At 34.7% G+C, this 23,530-nt stretch overlaps 1 protein-coding gene and 1 non-coding gene across 3 annotated transcripts in view; both read left to right on the forward strand.

The window, feature by feature from the left end:
• The window catches only part of Pcdh9 (protocadherin 9), an 881,596-nt gene that overhangs the window by 737,902 nt on the left and 120,164 nt on the right, over nucleotides 1-23,530 (forward strand). The gene's annotated exons all lie outside the window — the stretch shown is intronic.
• LOC127691716 (U1 spliceosomal RNA) lies at nucleotides 20,239-20,401 on the forward strand. The gene has a single exon (XR_007979316.1). It is a non-coding gene; the product is annotated as a U1 spliceosomal RNA (small nuclear RNA).

A 23,530-nucleotide genomic window follows, 5' to 3' on the forward strand; every position in this document is an offset into this window, starting at 1 on the left:
TTTTCAAAATGGAAATGGAGGAGGAATGAATTTAGGGAAGAGAGGGGATGGGAAATGGAGTTAGAAGAAACTGAAGTAGAGATTCATTGTATATTAAAGAATCAAAATTAAAAATAGAGGACCCTGAAAAAAATACCACTTAAACCAAATAACCAAAATTAACATTACAAGTAACAGAAAAAAAATCACCATTCAAAGACTTCTACCATGACACACTGAGAAAACTGTGAGGGTCATCCTTATGGCACACTACCAAAGCCCGTAATCTGAATCAAACCACAGACAGTACTATCAGAAGATTTGAAAGAGCAAATTAAGTCGTAATTTTAGGGTCAGAGGCTCAAAAAATGTCAATGTAGTAAAGTGCAATGACTTGGAATTCATTCTGCATTAAAGGACATTTCGAGCTAAGACAACTTAATGAACTACATAATCTTGAACTTTCCTTTTCCAAAAGGACACTTTAAACAATAGGCAAAATGTGGATGGCTAGGGATTATGTATTATCATGGTGATGTCCGTTCTGATGTTGGTAACTATTGTTCAAATATGTTAGAAAACTCAGCTTTAGCACGTGACCACTGAATTATGTAGGAATATGAGTATCATGTCTACAACTCATTTTTAATAGTTTCAGATACACAAACACTGTAACACTGTAAATTACAGATGAAAAGAAAAAGAAATATGTGAAGTGAATACATGCAGTGTTAACCATTGCATGTATTTCAATCTGGATAAAATGGTATGTGAAATTTTGTACTATTCTTAATATTTTTCTATAATTATAAAGTACATCAAAATAAAAAAAACATACAATTATTTCAAAATAGGATTTTTTTGGCTTAGTAGCCCAATGGATGAAAATTTACTTTAATATGTTTGTGCATGTATTGCTTTGCCTTGTATATGTTAATTTAAAGCAAAGGTAAATCCAAGCCAATATTCTCTGAATTAGTTCTTGGTCTTCTAAATTTATAAGTTATTTAACATATTTCTGATTCCTATAGTTTCTCTTGATTTGGCAGTTCTGAAGAGTCAAGACTCAAACTGGCATTTGTGGCTAGTTTTTATGAATTAGTTTATTAGTTATTAGCAGATGAACACTGACATATATAGATAATAAAGGAGTAGTAGTATGCCTGCAAGTTACTCTGAAGTGTTTCAGGAAGACAAACACTGTACATTACAGATGAAAAGTTTGATGAAGATGATGAAATTGCAGATTAGAAGGAGAATTTGAAATGTGTTGGATTTTGTGAGCTGGGTAAACTAAAAAAGAAAATCCAATAGAGACATGACTGGACAAGAAACTAAACATTACCCTGGCTGCTAAATTAATAAAGAGAATCAAAAAGAAAATTAGTCTTTTTCTAATGTGTTTGTGTTTTTTTCCTGTTTTGTTTAGATGCAGTATCATCAAAAGTTGGTTTTTCTGTTTTGTTTAGATACAGTATCATCAAAAGTTGGTTTTAGAACTGAGCGGCTCATTTATTATCATTTATTGCGCATCCTAAAATGTAACCTCAAAAATTCATACAAAAGAGGCTCAGGGAATTCTAAAACCCTCAAACATACCTAAAGATGAATTTATACTTTCATTAAATTGATATTTTGTGCTTATGATCAAAACTTTAATTATTCAGTAGTGTGTTTTTTCATTATTTGGTAGAGAATATTTGTTTATTATCATAGATTCATTCTATTATATTCTATTTTTTTAAAAATTTTTCTTTTTGATTTTTAAGGCAGAATGACTATGTGACAAGAAGCTAGCTGGTATTCGTGATGCATACCAGATAGACTTGCTATCTCTCTGTCTCACTCTGTCTCTCTGAATGTCCCTGTTTCTCTCGTTTCACTTTCTGCCCCCTCTCTCTGCTCCGCCCCTCGTATGTGTGTCCCTGTGTCTGTGTATATATCTTCTCAATCACACTGCTCTGTCTCAGGCAGTTTTGCCACAGTCCCCCAAGGGATGTGATTTTAAACTGTGCAGTAAATCCTAGCCCATTCTATAATGGTCCTCACGAAAAGAACATTGGTTCCTGAACAAGAACCTATCAGAAACAATGATTCTTGCACGTTTTTTTTCAACTATTTATTCAGTAACCTGGACTAATTGTAACCTTTAGCTGATACTTCTGTGATTTTATAAAATTAGAAAAATTATCACTGATCTTTCATTTTCATTAATTTATTTCACTTTACATCTCAGCATCACCCCCTGCTTCTCAAACAGATCCTTTCCCTTTCTCCTTGAGAAGGGGTCTCCTCTCTGGTTATGACCACACCCCTGGCACATCAAGTCACTGCAGGACTAAGTGCATCTTTCCCTTCTGAGACACGAAAAGGCAGCCAGTTAGGGGGGGCCTGGATACACAGGGAGGCAACAGTTTAAGGGACAGCACCTTCTTCAGTTTTTGGGGAACCAGCATGAAGACCAAGCTGCACATCTGTTACATATGTGAAGAGGGCATATGTCCAGCACATTCTCTCTCCCTGCTTGCTGGGTCAGTCTCTGGGAGCCCCCAGGGTCCAGGTTAATTGAGTCTATTGGTTTTTCAGTGGCGTTTCTGTCTGTTTTGGACCCCTCAATTTTCCCCCCAACTCTTCCTCAAGACTTCCGGAGCTCGGTCTAATGTTTGGCTGAGAGATTTTTCATCTGTTTCTGCTGGCTGCCGGATGGAGTCTCTCAGAAGAAATTTATGCTAGGCTCATGTCTGCAAGCATAACAGAATCTTATTAATGAAGCCAGGGATTGGTTCTTGCCCATGCGATAGGTTTCTATTTTGGGATAGTTATTGGTTCGCCATTCCCTCTGTCTCTGCTCTATCTTTGTCCCTGCACATGTTGTAAGCAGAACGAATTTTGGCTGGAGGTTTTGCAGGTGGATTGCTGTCCTTATCCCTGCACTAGGAGTCCTGGCTGGCTATAGGAAGTAGCCACCACAGAATCCATGCTCCCTACTGAGAGGAGTCTCAGTTAGAGACCCCATAGATACCCTGGAGATCCCCTGTCCCAGGCCTTTGGCACATACATGATAATCACCCCTATTTCCCCTCATGCCCTGCCCCTCAGATTGCACATTTGTACTCTGACTGTTCTTGAAAGAATTTCTTATAGTTATAGTTATCTCTAAACTTAATTTTCAATTTTTTTTCATTTTTTATTCTTTGAGAATTACACTTCCCCATAATTTAGAGCAAATGTAGTCCTCTTTCATGGACCTCAAATTTCTCTTCTCTCTTCCATTCCCCTATTATCTCTTCTCAAGTAACCATGCTCTTGTGTTAAACTCACTAGGAAAAATTAGGTTGACCAGATGTAGGACAATCTATTGGAGCATCTTTGAAAAAAGCTGCCTCTTCCCCTTTTGTTTGTTCTTTATGAAGAATGTAATTGTTCCAATGTCATCTGGCAGGCAGTGTTGCTTCTGCTTTTCAATCTGCTAGTGTGTAACTCTTGCACGCAGCAGTTACAACCCCTTCTCCTTCCTTTAAGGTGCCAGAACCACCTTTTATAAATTAGTGGTGTAGATACAAGCTTATATGTTTATTGAGCTCTCCTTCAGTTTAGATGAAGAACCCAATGAAATTATTCCTCTAAAGTAAAGGCATTCCAATTTGCTATTTGCATATATAACCTGGAAATTCTATGTAATCTTGGAGAAGATAAACAAATAGCTTTAAGATTTGTGCTTGAGAAACACAGAAAGTCCCAAAAGGAGACTAAGTAGAAATAAAAATCAATACAACTGTTGTTTTGTTTTATTTATACATATCTTAAGCATTTTCATCCACAAACTTTGTCTTTTACTTATTTAATTAGCTTAAATAAAATTTGTATTGAATTTATGAAAAATAGTAATGAAATATAAATAAAAATACAAGTCCAATGATGGCTTTTGCTCAAATGTTGATACAGTAAGGAAGATGTCTCAATTGCAGAATACATGCATCTCATGAGTAGAGCTCAAAGACTGATTTATTGTCTCTTGAAAATGATAGATTCTTTATCAACTTTTACATATCCAGTTTTGCATTTCAAAATTTTAAAAGTGAATCACTGAAAGGGAATCTCAATCCATGTATATTCTAAATAATTTGATTGAGATTGAACTTTACTTTCTTTCTCTCTTCCTTTGTTTCTTCCTTCATTTCTTCCTTCCTTCCTTCCTTCCTTCCTTCCTTCCTCCCTCTCTCCTTCCCTCCCTCCCTCCCTCCCTCCCTCCCTCCTTACCTCCCTCCTTACTCTCCCTTCCTTCCTTCCTTCCTTCCTTCCTTCCTTCCTTCCTTCCTTCCTTCCTTCCTTCCTTCCTTCCTTCCTTCCTTCCTTCCTTCCTTCCTTTCTTTCTTTCTTTCTTTCTTTCTTTCTTTCTTTCTTTCTTTCTTTCTTTCTTTCTTTCTTTCTTTCTTTTTTCTTTCCTTCTTTTTTCCAGACAGAGGAATATACTCGTAACTCTCCTTGTTTTGTGACATTATCTTCTATGAGCAGAAGCTTGGTAGAACTTCAGGTATTAGCTGTTCTCCTCATAATATTCCTTCCCTTTAAGATACAAAAGTTACAAGTAGAATAACAATGCAAGTCTCTAATTTCCCCATTGCAAATACAAAATTTGCCTAGAGTTTGGAGAGATAATTTTTAAGGCACTGTCAATATTCAAACTGGTTAATGGATCTCTTCTGCCCATGCTCACGGAGCTTTTCAGATAACGCACTTCACTGGCTGGCAAAGCAACACTTGAAGACTGGCTTTAATGTTCTAAAGATGTAAATGGAGTGTCTGGTAGAATGGCTATAAAAAAGCAATTTCATTTAGGAAAACTCATTTCTTAGTGTATATCCTGTGAAGGGATATTGTTTGATTAAAATAAAAGACATTAAAATTCAATAAAGACAGAATGATCATGGTTGAAGGAAGTTGAGTCATTTTAAAGTTAATTACGCTTGTGGTTGATCCTGTGCCTGTGTAGCTGATATATGTAATACAAAATCTGTTTGTTTCCTCAAAACCACATCAAGGAAACAGGATCTGTGACGGGTCTATATGAAAATGCAGGCAGGTAGAGAGAGGATAAACACAGGAATGGAGCCACAGAAAAGAAGAGTGGAAGTTTGGAAACTTCCTCTGAGGAAAGTGTTAAATTGATGTCCTTTTAAATACATTTGACAGTGCATCTCATTGGGGGGAAAGGGAAGCTGCCTGGTTTACTCTCTGGCTTACAAAAACCCCAGGAGAACTGAACCCTAGCTCTCCACATTTGGTAGCAATGTTACTTTCACTTGGACTTTGAATCTTCCTTCAGAGATCTATTTCTTCATTCTTACATCCAGCCAGTGACACCTGCTTTATTTAAATCCAACTACAGAGGTGACAGAGATAAGTTATGAAGTTAACATAGTTCCCATGCTCATTATTAGAGAGCTGTATCTAAAGATCATATTTGTTACAGAAATTCACTTAGAGTTAGCCAAACATCCAGAGAGCATTATAAGACTCAAATGTAAGATTAATAATAAATTAAGTAGTGACCTAATTTTTTTTTCATGATGACTAACCATTTACTCCTGTAAATAAAAGTGGTGATGACTTCATCAACAATCTGCATACCTCCTGAACTTAAAAAAAATGTGCTAGGAGAACTCTCTGAGACACTCTTTTATTATTAAACAGCATAATGTCTTCATCCAGAGGCGGCTTGGGGGTACATTAAAGTACAGAGTTTTAATCAGAGTTTTAGTCAGACAAGAGAATTCTCCATGGGCAGAGAAGATTTCTGCCATTTTCATAGCACAGAATCTGCCCTGATTATGTCGCACGTTTAAAAGGCTTTTCCTTTTCAAAATGAGAAGCTTTAGGGCTGCTTGGGTGATGCTTGTTTATTTCAAGGTAAACTTAGATATGCTAAAACAAATGTGTGTTGAGAAAATTATAAATATAGATGGGTTTACATTAAATAGAAAACTAAAAGCAATTAATGAGATGATGAATCTCAGTGTCCCTTCACATGGGTTTTTCATTTGGTTGGCCCAATAGAGCTGTTGCCGCTATTGTACTGCAACAAAAATCAATCTGAACCTCATATTCTGGCAAACCTATGTATTAAAATGTGTATAGTTTATGAATACTTCAAACTGAGTGTCATAAGCAAATTGTTGAGAAAATACTACAAACTTTATTAGTTTTAGATTTAAATAGGATCTGTAAATAAAATTAACAGGGATAAGAACTGTGAGGCACCATTTATTAAATCTTCTAATGTATACCAAACAGTGAACTTTGAAAGAATATTATTTACTCATTCCTGTATTTACTTACAGTTAATGAAAACACATTTTATTTATATACATATGCATGTTAAAAAGATTACTAAGTTTAATCTAATCAACACTTCTGTCGTATTGTATAGGTTTTTATTTGCTGGTTGGTTGGGTTTGGTTTTTTGAGATAGACTCATACTATTTAGCCTTGCCTGGTCTGGAACTCATTGTGTAGAACAGGCTAGCTCAAAATGTCCTATCTTTTTACAAACAAACAAAACAAGGGTTTTGTTTGTTTATTTTTTACATATGGATCTCAGCTTGTCAAAGTGCATATTGACATTACAAGAGCTGAGCTTGCTTTCTCTTCCTGTTTTCAACAACTTGAACTGTGAGTTATCGATATCTCTGACACCTCCTTACCAGACTGTAGCCTTAGCACGTAAACATAAATTGAGGAGTTCTCCACATGTCTCTGCATCTTATGTAAGTGCCCACAACATAAACAATTTCTGTTTATTTACTTGTGTTTTTCTATGTGATAAGATTACATAAAGTTTACCATTTTGGTCACTTTGTAGGGAGTAAAAACATATTATTAAGTATTAACGTTGCTATATTGTACTTCACATTTTACTCACTTAAATCTTACTGTTTAACACCTCAAGTACAAGGGTTTTGTTTGCTTATTTTTTACATATGGATCTCAGTTTGTCAAAATGCATATTGACATTACAAGAGCTGCCCTTGCTTTCTCTTCCTGTTTTCAACAACTTGAACTGTGAGTTATCCATACCTCTGCCACGTCCTTACCAGACTGCAGCCTTAGCACATAAACATAAATTGAGGAGCCCAGTCAATCTTGTTCTCCTCTCTTCAGGTTCTCCTTGGAACAGTCCACTTCCACTGATGTAACCAATTGTACTTCAAAAACGTCTCAATGATGTTGTAACAGCATTGAGGCTAGACAGAGTGTTTTCATTTTACTAGTCTGTATACAATATAATATGATTTTATGACATTGAACAACATTTCATTTACATTGCATACTCATCACAAGTGACTTAGAGGTGATCTAAAGTATATTGAAATATGAGAAATATGCAAAACCAAAATCATTTTGTATAAAACACTAGAGCACTGTGGATTTGTCAATACAAAGTAGCTATAGAACAATTACCTTGAAATCAATGTACTAAATGTGTCTAAATTTACGGTTTCTGAATTATTATGAATTAGAAAGAAGCCAGTAAGAAAGTTTAATGGAGCTGTTGAGTAAATCATGTTTTGTGATGGAGCTCGATTGATGGCTAAGTGGTTAAGAGCTGATACTGCAGCTCTTGCAGGTGACACGAGTTCATTTCCCAGTACCTACTTATAATATGGCACAACCTCGTTTTCCTCTAGCTCCATGACATTCGATGCTTTCTCTGGCCTCTGCAGGCACTCTATTCCAGTGCACAAACCCAGACTCATGCATACCTACAAACACAAACACACACACACACACACACACACACGCACACACACATACACACATACAAATTTATACATTTAAATGGTGAAATCTAAAAAAATAAATCCATGAAAGTTTATAACTAATATCTCAGATTAAATAATATTTCAATTTAATATATAAAGCTCTAAGCCAGTAGTTCTCAACCTTTCTAATGTGGCAACCCTTTCAATCAGTTCTTCATGTTATTGTGACCCTAACCATAAAATTATTTTTATTACAGTTTCATAACTGTAATTTGGCTACTCTTATGAATTACAATTTACATATCTGATATCCAGTACAGTCTAAGGTTACTCCTATGAAAAGGTTCTCGTATCCCCCCAAGGAGTTGTGAGCCGTAGTCAGACAACCACCACTTTAAGCTTAAATTCATGTGTTTTATTGCTCTATTTGTATGAAAATAACTTTGACAACTTACTTGAAGTTAAGACACATTCTAGGGTTCTCAAGCCAACTCAATATAAAAGAAAAATTAAGAATTAAGTGTGATCTTCTTAAATGCATTAATGGAATTGAAGATATTGAATAATCCAGAAAGAAAGATGAGAAAGCAGAACCATTTCTAGGGCCACAAAAATGAAGATGAATCCTATCAATCTGAGTTATTGTGGCAAAATGATTGTTATTAAGAAACTTGCATTGTTTAGAAATTTACTTTCTCCCAGTTTTGGAGACTAGCCATCTAAATACAAGGTATTGTTCCATGGCCAAAATCACCTTTAGTGCCTCTCTATGGCTGAAAGTAGACGGACACTGAGGTGAAAGATTACTGGCTCACACCTTTCCCATGATTTCAGCTTTACTCTAAAGATTAGCACTCCTGTAGCTCCATCACCTTCTAGACAGCTTTTGTCCAACATGGCCATAAAGAGAATCATGAGCTTATCTTCTGGAACACACATTCCTACCATGTTAGTGGATTTTCTACATTAACTGCAAACTTGCATTATTAGGGAGAAAGAATACACTAAATGTTCTTTTATGATTTTTATGATCACTAGTAAACATTGGTTTTGAAAAACATTACCTTTGTTTTTACCTGAAAATTCAGGAGACTTCCAAACAAGGGGTGAGGGCATCTCTCACATCTAGAAGTCCGTCTATTAGGGCACTGAAGAAAACTACTTCCTCCTGAAGGCTCTGATTTTCATTCCAGTCCCCTAGCATCAATGTATCTTTGATTCTGGGATTCTTACAGGAATTTCTTTTGTTATTAGTGAATATCTGTGAATAATTTAAACAGAACCCTTTTGTAGCTAGCTCAGCATTAATTCCTACATTTTCTTATTATCAGCAATATATAAAATCTCTTGTTTCTTCTTGCCTTAATGAATTGAATTTTAATGAATATGATTTGAAAGTTGCTTTGATATATATATATATATATATATATATATATATATATATATATGTCAGACTGTGAGTGAAAAGGAGATGAATTCATCTTTTTTGAGTTATTAAGACTTTGTAAAGCATATCCTTGCTTGAAGATATTGGTGACTTTCATACATCAAGTTGTTTCTTGTGATAAGGCAATTAGCTTGCCACCAATGAAAATATTATGATAAGGCTTTAATACCAAATTACAAGCTTTTATATAACTCTGGTAGTTTCCAATTTAATAACCGATTTATATGCTGCAGATAAAGGACTAATACTCACAATGAACATGGCATTAAAGAATTGTACATCTGATTTTACGTTTTTTTTTTTTTTTTGAGAGAGGGATTTCAACTTTAAAGAAACTAGATATAGGCACAGTTGGTTGTCAGAATTTTCTAACATTTAGTCTGGCTCCATTATTCAGTTTCATATAGCGGTATAATCGCAGCAGCTACCCTTTCAGAGTCACTGCCGTTCCCTCCACCCCCACTTTATGCTGCATTGTGATGAGCTATTGTGCTGTCCATAGAAGGGTTTTCTTGATTGTAATTTCCAGACATTGAATTAACCTTGAGAAAGATATCATGTCCCCTGTGGTCTTGCTGATTTCTAAGCCATTAGATATATTCTTAAGGCATGTATGTATATTTTTTTACATTCCATGGTAGCACTTTTCCAATATTATTTAATTAACTTATGTATTATTCTCCATTTCAAAGGGTCAGCATATGATTTACAGACCCCTAGCTAGAATATCAGGGTTAATCAAATATTTTACAGGAATAAGTGATTTTGTCCATTAGAGTGCAGAAATAGAACACCTCAAAGTTAAAGTGATTAAAATAACTGTTACTATATTTGCATATAATTTAATAATCTACACATATGATTAGTTTATGAGACAAAAAATATTAGTTGAGGTATTTTGGAGACATTGCATTGTGTAAAAGCATTTGCTGTACAAATTTGAAAACATAGGTTCAAACAGACCAGAATTCACATTAAATGAGTTTCTATAATTTTTGCACTCTGACAGATGAAAAATTGAAACAAGAGATTCTAAGAATCTGAGAATCCAGAGAGGCTTTCATTTGCAGTCAAAAAACGATGTCAGAAGTATTATTTTAAAATGAATAACAGCCATGATAGTTTTCTGACCACCGTGTATACACATGTAGCTGCATTTATATAATGAATGTTTGCATGCATGTCTATCTTTCTGTCTGCCTGTCTGTCTCTCTTAATCATTCACACACACACACACACACACAAAACCACACACACATGCACATTCACACTCACAAACAAATGCTCACATGCAAAGACACACACACAAACACACACACACACACACAGAGGGAGAGAGAGAGAGAGAGAGAGAGAGAGAGAGAGAGAGAGAGAGAGAGAGAATGTAATCCTTACCAGTTTTGAATTCCTTGGACTAATTTTTTTCAATTTTTCAAAACATATCATCAGCCATTAAAAAGTCAACACTGCATTCTGATAAAGAAATATTAATGAAAGAGGAAGTTCTTCACTTAATTGTATCTCGTTTTGGAGATAAACCATAAACATTCAAATATTTCAACCACAAAAGTCACTACCCCTTTTAATCTAGTTTAAAGAGCCCAATTCATTAAAATATACTCTCTAAAGATTGAAATGTGTCTAGAAATAAGAATCAAAAGCTTTAAAGGGATAAAAAGAGATAAACATATCATCTTAAGAGATGTTTCATTTCCTTTTTTCTAAATAAACTTTATAGTAAGTTTTACAACTAAATAAAAACATTACACACATTTTCTATTGAGGTCCAAATGGCTATGGCTATTGAAATGCTTGTGATGGTTATTAATTGATTCAGAAAAATTCAGTGAATATAATGACTAATTGTGTGAATGAGCTATGGTCATATTGATTTCCTTAGAGTAGAATCCAACTTTTAATCTTCACACTTTTTTAATCTAATCTCTTTATATATCCATATTACGTACCCATTATTTCCCTGTGAGATAAATGTATATAACGGGTAATATAAATTAATGAAACAACTAATCAAACTCCATCATCATTCCTGCCTTTAACAGATAGTTTTTCAAAAGGTAATTGCTACATCCTGGCAATGAGTTGTATGTGACCGTTTTACTAGTTTTATCTGAGATTATCCAAACAAAAGACACTTTAAGGGTATTGAAGTTAAGATCCAAATATGAAAGTCTAATTAGCACTTTTTATTAACTTTTTATTGGGAAATGTTTATTTGATTAGCACTGGATTTAATATTATATTACTCGATTAGCACTGAGTTTAATCTCAGAGATGAGAATATAAACAAATAACATAATATAGTCAAAGTAACTTAAAGTGAGAGTGCTGGGGTAGCACTGATCCTTAATCTGAATTTTCCATAGCTTGCTCTTATAGTGCATAGAGTGAGATGGCTCATATCAGTTAATAAGAAAGTGATTACGGTAGCTTATTACTGTGAATGTTCACTTGGATGTTTGAACAGAGTCCGTTTCACTAGCACATAACTTTGTTTAACATGCATGAAGGCACTGGGCTAAAATTTCTATATTAAGTTATAAAATATATAAATAGCTTGAATAATAACAAACTTTCACTACTTGTCAATTAAATTTTAATTATGATTCTTTGCCTAGCACATACCTTTTTATATTGAGGTTACTTGGATTGTAAAAATGATAAAAGTATAAAAGAGATTAATTTGAAATCATGAACATAAGACTTAAAAAACACCAAAGGCACAAAATTAAAACAATCATTAACATTTATTCTTTTAATTAACATTTGGCAAGCTTCTACTACAAGTCAGTCTGACATAATTTAGCTGATGTAAATTTCTAATTGACATTTAACAATTATGCTGATTAAAATATATGTTGCTTTCTCTACCATTTCAAGAAAATTACCTGCTTAAACCTTCCTTTTATTTCACAGATTAATAACAATATGGTATTTTAACATTCTTCTGGCTCCAAGATTGTCATTTATATTTTTTGCACTGCATAGAATTTAGAAATTTGGAATGTACCTCCTTGTAGTAAACTAATCCCCTTCCTTGAGGCATCGAGCCATGTTTTGCTGGTGTGACAATCTCAGTCCTCAAGGTAATTACATCATACCTGGAGCCATGGTACCTCCTTCACCGTAGTGAGGTGCCATTTAGAAGATAATTACTTAGTCTAAATTATATTCACCATTTCTTACTCTCTCTAAACATTTTTATTGTGGTCGTTTGTATTTAGGGTTTTTTTTTCATTTTCTGACCAACCTCATAATCCACTTTCTGGCTTTTATCTCCTTTGCCATGCCTATGTTCCTGAGGGATAAAATTTGACAGCAAGAGAATTCTGAGATAAGGAAGGAAATAGTCTGGGAATTTCTATATCATTTTATTAACTATGTCTACTCAGTGATTCCTTTGTCCAAGCTAGTCTCCTTCCTTTCTTCATGAGTTTTGAAAGGCTGAGTGGAAAACTTAGGCTTCCTCTCACTGTCCCTAACCATTTCCAATGAAATCTGATTTTTTTAAACTACTACATATATACATATAATATTCTACAAATTATCAGGTGGTGTTTATTTATTAATGCTATCACAATTTTAAGAAGTGAAATCCTGACACAGAAACAGATTCAGCAAATGTATCAAAATGCAAAAACACCAAAGTAATCTAGTAGCTCTGTAGCCATGATTAGAATGGCAGGGTTGTAGCCACATGTATCTTAGCGTTGTGTGAGAGCCATTATTTGAATGTACCAGGTTATACTTGTTACCCCCAGCCTCACAGATGATGTCATTAAATCCTAGAGGTGGCTTTCAACCACCAGACTTGAAGCACGTTAAGTTGTCAGGAGCACTGAGCATTTTTTGATCTAGGAAACCTGCGAAATCCAGGAAATCCGAAGTTTCTGTATAGCTAGGGTTCATTCAAGAGGAACTTTTGGTAATTAAGATTATGTATTTTAATATTATCTTTTAATAAATAACCAGAAAATACATGCTTTAATAAATCCACTTGTTGGCAAATGTAAAGGGAATGCTGAACAGAAGACAAATTTGTGGAATAAAAAAAAATCACAGAAGCTACAAACAATAAAGACTCGTCATTTAAAATATCTTCCTAGAATCTATTCATAAATTCTGGGTTGAGTATAATTATTCTGTGACGAGGAAATCCAAGCCATCTTAGAAGTCTGATTATGGAAGGGATAGACTATTTGTCTTCTTCCAGTTGTCTGTGAAACTATCTTAGCAGCAATGATAAAAACAGAAGCCCCAGGAAGCCCAAGTCATTAAAACATAATCATCCATGTTACTGCAAACCTTTGGGTTTAATCCTCTTCCCACTTTGCCAATCATTTTGCAGTAATCATTAAATGTGACTGCAGGTGTCCTGGTTTTACAATATAAAGCTTTGCAAAATATACATTTAGATCTACTTTGATTTTGATAAAGATTGTCTTTAAATAGATATATTGTAAAACAAGTGGACATTTGTCATATGCAGTATATGCTACAAAACTGCTATTTGCTTATAAAAATGTAAGAGTGGCCTTAAGTTACTAAATGTTTCCTCTGTGGCTTTATAGTGTTGTATAGACAGATCAGCATAAATTTCAGTTTTGAATAGCCAATGGAGTACAATGCCAAAAAGGCTTTAGCCTAAACTCTTTCACAAGGTGGTTTTGCATTTTGATACATTCATTGAATCTGGTATTTTTGGATGTATGTGTCAGAATTCTACTGCTTAAAATTGAGATATTACTACTTATTTCATGTAATCAGTGTGTTAATTAAAGAAGATACTATAGAGAAAGCAATGTTGAATTGTTTCTCACAATGATGAGGATCTAAAATCATAATTTTCATAAAACAAATACTCAAACAAATACTCAAATTATACTTTGAATGGAATATACAATAGAATGTTATAAGATATGGCACACAATGAACTGCCATGCAGGCAAAGTTCACCAAAGTCTTCAAACATGACTGTTATTACATTTCTTGAGACCAGGCATTTCCATAATATACACAGAATTCAGCTTAACTAAAAAAAGTGTATAGGGACACCCAATATTGCATAGAGAAGACGAGTAGAAATGATGTAAATATAGTACTCATATGTATAATTATTAGAGAAAAGAAAAAATCATAACTTTTGTAAACAAACTGACAAGTGTCCATATGAGACCTCATCACTAAACCTAAATTAGACATCTTTATTTGTAAATGTATTAATAAAGAACATCATGTCCTTGTGACTTGAAAATTTACAGCTCCCATATTCCTCTGAATGTGGAAGAAGGTCTTTTCTATCCTTCAAGCACCGATTCTGAGTTGCTGCTGCTGTGAGCTGCTCTGCACTGCAGTGAAGCTCTGTGCCTGGCAGATGATTGTGTGTGTTTGCCTCCTTTCAATTCAATTCATTTTGCAGCCTCCCAAGGTTCCGCTATATATTAATGATAAAAATGAATACAAGGTTGTTGTGGCTTCCCTGATGGTCTGAGCCCTGTCAGCATAGCAATATCCCTCCTTGCTAACCACTGGCGCTCACTCAGTACATATTTACTGAATGAAAAACAAGCAAAGAAACAAACCAACAAAAAGATATGAATATGCTATGATATTGCTTCTCTGAAAGGATTAAGAAATGCTTTAAAAATTCATTCCGTATTATCCCTCACACACTACCTACAGCCAACATTTGCAGCTGTGAGAAAAATGGAAAAGCTACTTCCCCTCATTTTTTGTTGACTCTCAGCTTAGTTTATGACAACTCCTATCCAAATTTATTCATATGAAGCAGTGATAATAAAACAAAAGGAGACGAACAATTCGGGTGGGACAGGGAGAGGAAGGGGTTGGAGGGAGGGTCCGTGGGAGGAGTTAAGGAACAAAAGCCAGGAAAGAAGTGATGAAATTCATTTTAATTAATAAAGCCTTATTTAAATTGAAGATAAAACCTGAAAAGAAAAATTTTGTCACAAATAATGTGTGAAACTCTGAATGAGAATGTATTTGACTCAGTCAATCTATTCACAAGAAGATACTGACAGTTTAAGATAGACTTATGGCCTACAAACTTACCTAGCCCAAATAAATTTAGACTAACTCAAAATATTGACTGAATGGTGTACACATTCACTGACATTTTCATTTTTCTTAACTGGCTGTGCAAAGCTAAAGATGGCCTAGTTCCTACTTTGCCAAAGCCACCTACTTCAAAAACTGTACTTGACCAGAAATGCTTGTGCTGGTGCAACGGATGCAAACCAATTGACCTGACTATCAGGAACTTTTCAAATAACCAGTCTTTTTTTATTCCTTTCCTTAGCTATAGGCCATTGCTCCGTGTCCTTCTTTCTTGTGACATGATGAGTGATGTCCTTCCCTTAATCTCAGGGTTACCTTGAAGATATTTATAGACCTGGCTCTGATCCCTCTGAGGGAACTCATCAGGGTAGACTTTTCAAATTCAGCTTTTTGTATTTTCAAGCTTCATTTTCTAACATTTATCTTGGTGGAAAAAAAAGTCAGCATCACAAAAACAATGGCCGTGTGTGTGTGTGTGTGTGTGTGTGTGTATTTAACTGTGTGTTTTAAAAAAAATTAAATCAAATCGCACAAAAGGGGGAAATGGCTTTTCTATTTAACGTGTTTCCATAAGCAAGCATGGCAACTTGAGTTCGAAGACTGCACTGGCTGGTTTTGTGTGTCAACTTGACACAGGCTAAAGTTACCTCAGAGAAAGGAGCTTCAATTGGGGAAGTACCTCCATGATATCCAGCTGTGGGGCATTTTCTCAATTAGCAATAAAGGGGGGGTCTAGCCCCTTGTGGGTGGTAACATCCCACCATCCCTGGGCTGATGGACTTGAGTTCTATAAGAAAGCAAGCTGAGCAAGCCAGGGGAAGCAAGCCAGTAAGAAACAGCCCTCCATGGCTTATGTATGCATCAGTTCCTGCTTCCTGACCTGCTTGAGTTCCAGTCCTGACTTCCTTTGGTGATGAACAGCTGTGTGGACGTATAAGTGGAATAAATCCTTTCCTCCCCAACTTGCTTCTTGGTCGTGATGTTTTGTGCAGGAGTAGAAACCCTGACTAAGACAAACACCAATACCTATATAAACTGTGGGCACAGTGGCCAGTAGCCATTAGACTACCATTATGGAGCAGAGGCAGAACAACTGGTCTGTTGTTCAGTTACTCTGGCTAAAGCAGCCAGTTCCAGGTTCACAAAGGGACACTGTCTAAAAAGTAAATTATTAAGGAAGCTGACCGACACTCGTGTGCACACACAAAAGAAAGTCAAGTCGCACAAAAAGGAAATGACAAATACAAGAGAAATGTAGTTACGGTGGAGGTTCTTATTATTCACTGGCTGTCATTTGCCCAGTTCTGCCTTTCTACTACTTTTGTTGCTGCTGCTTGGAGGGAAACGTTACTGACTTGTTTTGCCTGTGCAATCTTCTGTGCCCAGATTTATTAATGTTGCTAGCTTTCTTAAGCTTTTCCATTTTTTTTTTTTTTTTTTTTTGCTTAAGATTTTTAAAGCATTTTTTTGAGTACGAGTATTTGCCTGGATGCATGTGTGTGGACTGCTTGCATGCCTGGTGCCTGCAGAGGTCAGAAGAGTGCATCAGCTTCCTAGGAATAAGAAGTGCAGAGCGTTTGTGAGCCGCACCATGCTCATACAGGGAACCGAAGCTGAGCCTTTTCAAGAGCAATGAGTGCTCTTAGCTATGAAGTCATCTCTGCTGCAGCATGCTTGTCATATTTAAGGTGCTGTTTACCTATGGTCAAAGAGAGTCTTGGACTGACAGACCACTCGTCATCAGCATACTCATTTTTCCTTCATGAAAGAAAGAGTTTTGCTAGATGCAAACAGGAAACAGATATTCTCTTCATTCAAGTTGCTTTGGCTAGGACTCTTAAAATAATGTCCTCGTTAAAATGAAATAAATATTTTTTTCATCTCTGAAACTCATTGTTTTAAAGTAAGATAACATGTTTTAAACATGTTTTAAAGATGAACATGTGGCTATTAATCCGTTAAATATTTAGTCATTTGCTTATTTATAGATTTTTATTAGTCCTAGCAAATGAAACTTTTTGTTTACTAATTTTTACTTATTAATTTTACATTCCAATATCAGGCCCCGCTACTCCTAGTCTCTCCATTTCACAGCTCCTTCTGCAATTACCCCCTCCCCTTCTCCTCTGAGAACGGGAACCTCAGCCCCTCTGTGTATCACACACACACACACACACACACACACTACATCAAGTCATTGAGGACTACACACATCCTCTCTCAGTGAAGCCAGACAAGGGAGCCCAGTTAGCAGAATGGGATCCACAGAGAGGCAACAGATTCACGGACATCCTCTGCTCCAGTTCTTAGGGGACCCGAATGAAGACCAAACTGTACATTTTCTACATATAGGCAAGGGGCCTAGGTCCAGCCCAGGTTGGCTCTTTGGTTGGAGGATCAATCTCTGGGAGCCCCCACCCCACAGGTTAGTTGCCTCTGTTGGTCTTCATTCAGAGTCCTTATCCTCTTGGCCCTTTAATCCTTCCCCCATCTCTTCCAGGGGAGTCCTGAGCTCCATATAATGTCTAATTTTGAGTTTCTTCGTGTTGCTCTTAGGCTGCCCGGTGGTGTTCTCAGAAGACAGTTGTGTTGAGCTCCCCTCGGAAAGCAGAACATATCATTAATAATGTCAGGATCGGTTTTTGCCCATATGATGGGTCTCAATTTGGGCCAGTCATTCATTGGTCATTCTCTCTTTCTCTGAGCCATCTTTGTCCCTGCATATTTTATAGATAGGACACATTTTTGGGTCCAAGATTCTATGGGTGGGATGCTGTCATTATAACTACTCTGGGAGTCCTGCCTGGCTAACTTTTTAAATGTCCCAGCATTTCAGTTTTAAAAGATTAAGAAATATTTTCATGTTTAATTTGAATTTGTGCTCAAATCTTTTTCATTTAAATGATTGGTAACACAATATATAAATTTAAGATTGGAATTAATGAAAAATAAATAAGGATTACTCTAATGATCCAAACTCATTTGCCATAGTCACACTATTCAGTCAAATATTTAAGTAGTTCATTAACATATATATAATATAAATATATATAATATATAATAACATATACATATAACATATAGTATAAAATCACACATATATAAAATAAAGAGCAATATGTACATACATTGCATACATACCTATAGAAATACATACATACATATGTATGCATGTAGCAAAGCATACATATATATATACACAAACATACTTAAACATATGCATATACATATACATTGTATATATGCATGGTCTTCAATCATAGTAGAACTGGGATATTGAAAAGTATATTAGTTTTTACTCCCTTGCAGTTTAGGTAAATTTCCTTGACTGCTAGATTGCATCCCACTACATCTAAGACTAGTAATTGTTCATAAAATGATGACATACCTAGAATGACTGGTGTGAGAAAGTTGAAAATGCTGTTATGAATTGAGAAACATTATATTATATTATATATTTATATATTGCTGTAAATTTTACAGTATGCTTCTACAGTACCACAGGGTTACTAGTCAAGATCATTATACAAGTTTAAACAATCTTTTTACCAGGATCTGCAGAGACACACATCAATTGTACTTTTATTAGTATTTGCAAAATTGTTTTTATTTTTTCAACATTGTCTTTATTTGAGAGAAACTTGCTTAACAGTTATATATTCATTCACTAAATCATACTTTCCATATATCTTACATTAGGTTTATAGTGCTAAATTAAGTAACTATAGAAGTTAGCTTTATGATTTAATGAAGAAACTTGTATACAAAACTTTCTTTAAACTTTTTTCTAAACAGTTTTCCAAAGACCATTACTCACAACAGCTTATTAGTTTCTTTAAAGAAAGATATTGTTAAAAAATCAAAGAAAGGCAAAATGTGACTACTTTAGTTTACAAATTTCTTAAGTAATTTTTATTACTTTAAAATTTATCACTTTTTTTCTGGTATGTATTACTTATAAAATGACCATTTTAATGTAGTTATATATCTTTCATTTTTGTTAATATAAGACATTCATGGAAATTTTACAAAGGGCCTATGTAACTAAGATGTGATCCAACACTAAAATTTGACTGCTGACATGTCCTGTGGAGGCATCATCACAATTATTTAATTATCATTTAATAATGATAATTAATTTTTAATATCAATTAAAATATTAATTTTAATAATTAATATTTAATATCACATCTTATGAAAAAGTAAAAATAGATTGATGTCATGAAAAGGAAAGGAATCATAAAACTCCTTTTCACTGTAAAATCTGTTAATGAGAAATGAATTCATATGAGTTTGACACTGCAAAGGCTTTATCTCTAGGTCCTGACTTGTTATATGAAGCTATGACCGGCAAACTTTCTGATGTGGAATAAAAACATGTCTATGTAAACCAGTGAGTTCTCAGCTCCCTTCAAGGAGAATGAATTAAATAAATACAGAGGGATAAATGCAAGTAATAAAATGAAATGGAGAAATACATCATTTCAACAAGACAAGCAAATAGAGATATTGCTACTTGTTATATCATGAATATGCAGTTGAGAAATCTTCTAGGTAATGGAGAATCACATAATTAGCATTTGAGAATGTAATCAAAAGTGTTTATCAGCTATATTAAGCAATTATTTTCCATTGGTTCATGACTTAAATTATTATAAGCAAATCACTTTATATAGTTTTAAAATTGGCATCTTGAAAGATTTTCAGTGCATTTTAGTGTTTTATTTGTATAGAAAACATTTTGGTAATTTCTAAAGACAAGTGTTAAATTTTCTTATGTTAACGGTGTAGCTAATAGTAATCCCTCGTTTGTTCTTCCTGTGTTATTATGCAATAAAATTGCAGCACACAATATTCCTTGCCATTTCATCGAGAAAAATCAGACTGCGTCACAGATTTGTGTAGCTGTGATGAAATGCTCTACTAACAGGTTGTGCCTAAGAACTATGTTAGTTACCTAAATGGCAGGGGAAATACTATGATTACAAAGTTGGTTTTCTCAGGGCAATGGTTTTCCATTGCACTCCAGATGTGATCACTCTGTGATTTTCCCACATGTGGGAAACCTGTCAGCATAATTTGTGGAAGGGGGAGACTGAGGTCACACTTTCCCCTAAGAAATGAGGGTGGGGGAAGACTTACTTTAGATGGATAATTTTATACTTATATTTTTAGATAGAAGAGAGACTATGAACATTTTATTATCTATTATATGGATTGTTTTCTGTAGACTTACTATTACTGTGATAAAACACCATGACCTAAAACAATCTGGGTAGGAAATAGTTTGGCTCATATTTCCATATCATAGTCCATCACTGAAGTGATGCCCTCAGGACGGGAGCCCAGAGGCAGGAGCTGATGTCTAAGCCATGGAGAGGTACTACTTACTTGATTTTTCATTGTGGCTCAGCCTACTTTTATATAGAACCTACAACTACCAGCCTAGGATAGCACTACCCACAAGATTCTTCCCTCTTCGCTATCAATTGCTTTTTAAGAAAATGCTGTCCCATCTGGATATTATAAAAGCAGCTTTTCATTTGCGATACCCACTGTTTGGAGGGCTGCAGCTTATGTCAAGATGACATAAAAATAGTCAAGACACTGATGCTTCATAGAAACAGTACCTTTCTTCTTTACATGTGGGAAACTTTGACGAATATGAAAAATCCATAAATTAAGTACCATAAATTTGACCTGAATGCAATGCCAGATGATTGGACGTTTGCTAAATTATATTAAGTGGATATTTTGAATTTCCAATTAACTTTACATAACTATATTCATTTACCTTTAGTTTCTCTGGATGATACACATTATCTATATGAAGTTCTAATATTCCCTAAAATAAATGTCCCTTTAAAAATAATATGAAAGAAAATTATACTTAATAAAGGATCAATGGAGGTCTTTGACTTTACAATCATATAGTATAGTTTCTATTTTCTTTCATATAATGGAGTAGTTATGACTTAGGGGGTGAAGTTCTCTCTCTTTTTTTATACCCTTTCCTTAGTCCTGATTATCTGGTTTTTACCATATATTCTTTAAGTTTATCATTTGTAAGACCAGCTCAGTAGACTGGAACAGTAATAGTGCCACTAATTACACACTGGATAGACTAAACTATTTTTGGAATGATATGATTACTCTCTCTTATGACTATAAAGTAGAAAATTATTCATTTTCTTTTGTTAGTTTTCAGTATCCTACCAATTTCTTCATTCACATCACATCCTATATCTATATCATACAAATAGCTACAATTTATTATTGTACAATAATACACACACACACATATATATATATATAACTATAATTAATTATCATACAATATTCCAACTATGATGTTTTTAAGGACATCTGTTTTCATTCTTTGCTCTGTATGTGGTATGATAGTGATTAAAAATCTTTGTGAGCTCAGTTAGGACTCATCTGTGTGTCTTTAATAGTTACCTCATACACTGAGTTTATTTAGGCTAATTATTTGTTGTTTAATTTGTTTGGTTTGTCTGACAAACACTTCACAGGGATCAATACTCATTACATTTACTATAAAAACAAGTCATCCCAGTGAAAATAATTTCATATAAAGTCCAGTTCTTCAAATGTTTGTGCTGTGTCATGTAGATAACACAGGGCAGGAAATGCCACCTTGAAGTCTTTAGGCACTATATTTGTGCAAGTTCATACCCTATGGATTTGAGGATTTCTGGTTTCCAATGCGCATCAGAATCCAGCTAATGGGGCATATGATATACATTCTATTATCATTAAGGTCTGAACATTTCGCAATTTAGTTGACTCGTTTATTCATAAGTTGTGCTTCATGCCTTAGGAATACTACAAGATTTAGGGATGATAAAGAAAACTCCTAGCTGTAGCCTTTATGTCACTGAGTGTCAGAACCTGGTCAATATAATGATGTATGGAGAACAGAATCTTTTGATGACAGAGGCTTCAGGGAAAAGGCCTTTTACCTTGGTGCATTGTTTTATCCCTGGGTAGTTCTGGGACATAATCTTGTGCCTTCTGTGACAAACATTAATATTCAGTTTATAAGACATGGTTATTCTTTATGGATGTCAGAACATCACCATAGAAGCAAATCTGGGCAAAAGATACACTTAGTTCTGTCCTTAGTGTGCCCAGGATCTGGATCTGGCCTTCTGCCTTGCTTTCATAAATTCCCAGATATAATACATGCTACATTCCAGGAAACTGTGTTTAAATTGTTCTGTCCTGAGAAAGTTCTGGGAAAGGGCTGCTCTATTAATATTTAGTATGTGCTTACTGATGTTGGTTTACATGTGTTTCTGATCATGGTTTTCTGAACTCAAGCAACCTTCCCTTGATCATTGCTTTCTTTGTTTCATCCATGTATAAGCACACATTGAAACTTAAATAAAATTGGCTATAGCGTTAGACTGTAGTCTGCCCCACTCTTTGAGGTCTTCAAATTTGAGATCTAGCAAACAGATATGCATAAATCAAGGAGAGTCAACTCTAGTTAATTTATTTTTTATTTTATTTTAGCTTCTTGATTTTCATTTTAAAAACAAATCTCAAAACTCATACAGTGAATAAGATCATGCTCCCCAATTTAGAAGGCTGAGAGTATCATCCAGTTGAAAAGTGAAAATAAAATCCTAGTCCTTTGACTGTTTTGGGTGCAAGCTTCCTTTACTTAAGCTATAGAAAACTGTTTTATACAGGCAACTAGCCAGGAGGAAGTCAAGTCAATATAATGTATAACTCTGATACTTTGATAAACTTTGTTAATTTTTTTTTTAATTTTTCGAGACAAGGTTTCTCTGTATAGCCCTGGCTGTCCTGGAACTCACTCTGTAGACAGGCTGGCCTCGAACTCAGAAATCTGTCTGCCTCTGCCTTCCAAGTGCTAGGATTAAAGGTGTGCACCACCACCGCCCAGCAACTTTGGTAATTTTTAAAAATTATGGAAATAAAAAGTCATTTATGGTAAACGTTACCAAAGTCCATAGTCTTTATTTATACTGTCTTTCTTAATGATCTTTACTCAGAAAAAGATTGAGGGTTCTTAACATAACAATGACATTTAAGCCAGAAGAATAGTAAGCTTTATTGTGTCTACCAGCAAATTATATAAAATGGTAAACATAATGCAACTTTGTGTTTTTTAAATCTTCATTAGATATATGTAAAAATCATTGATGTGAGCCAAAACCTAGTGTCCAGTTTGTTTTGTTGTGACTGCTCTTAT

The sequence above is a fragment of the Apodemus sylvaticus genome, chromosome 8 (assembly GCF_947179515.1).
Source record: "Apodemus sylvaticus chromosome 8, mApoSyl1.1, whole genome shotgun sequence".
Classification (NCBI taxonomy): Eukaryota; Metazoa; Chordata; class Mammalia; order Rodentia; family Muridae; genus Apodemus; species Apodemus sylvaticus.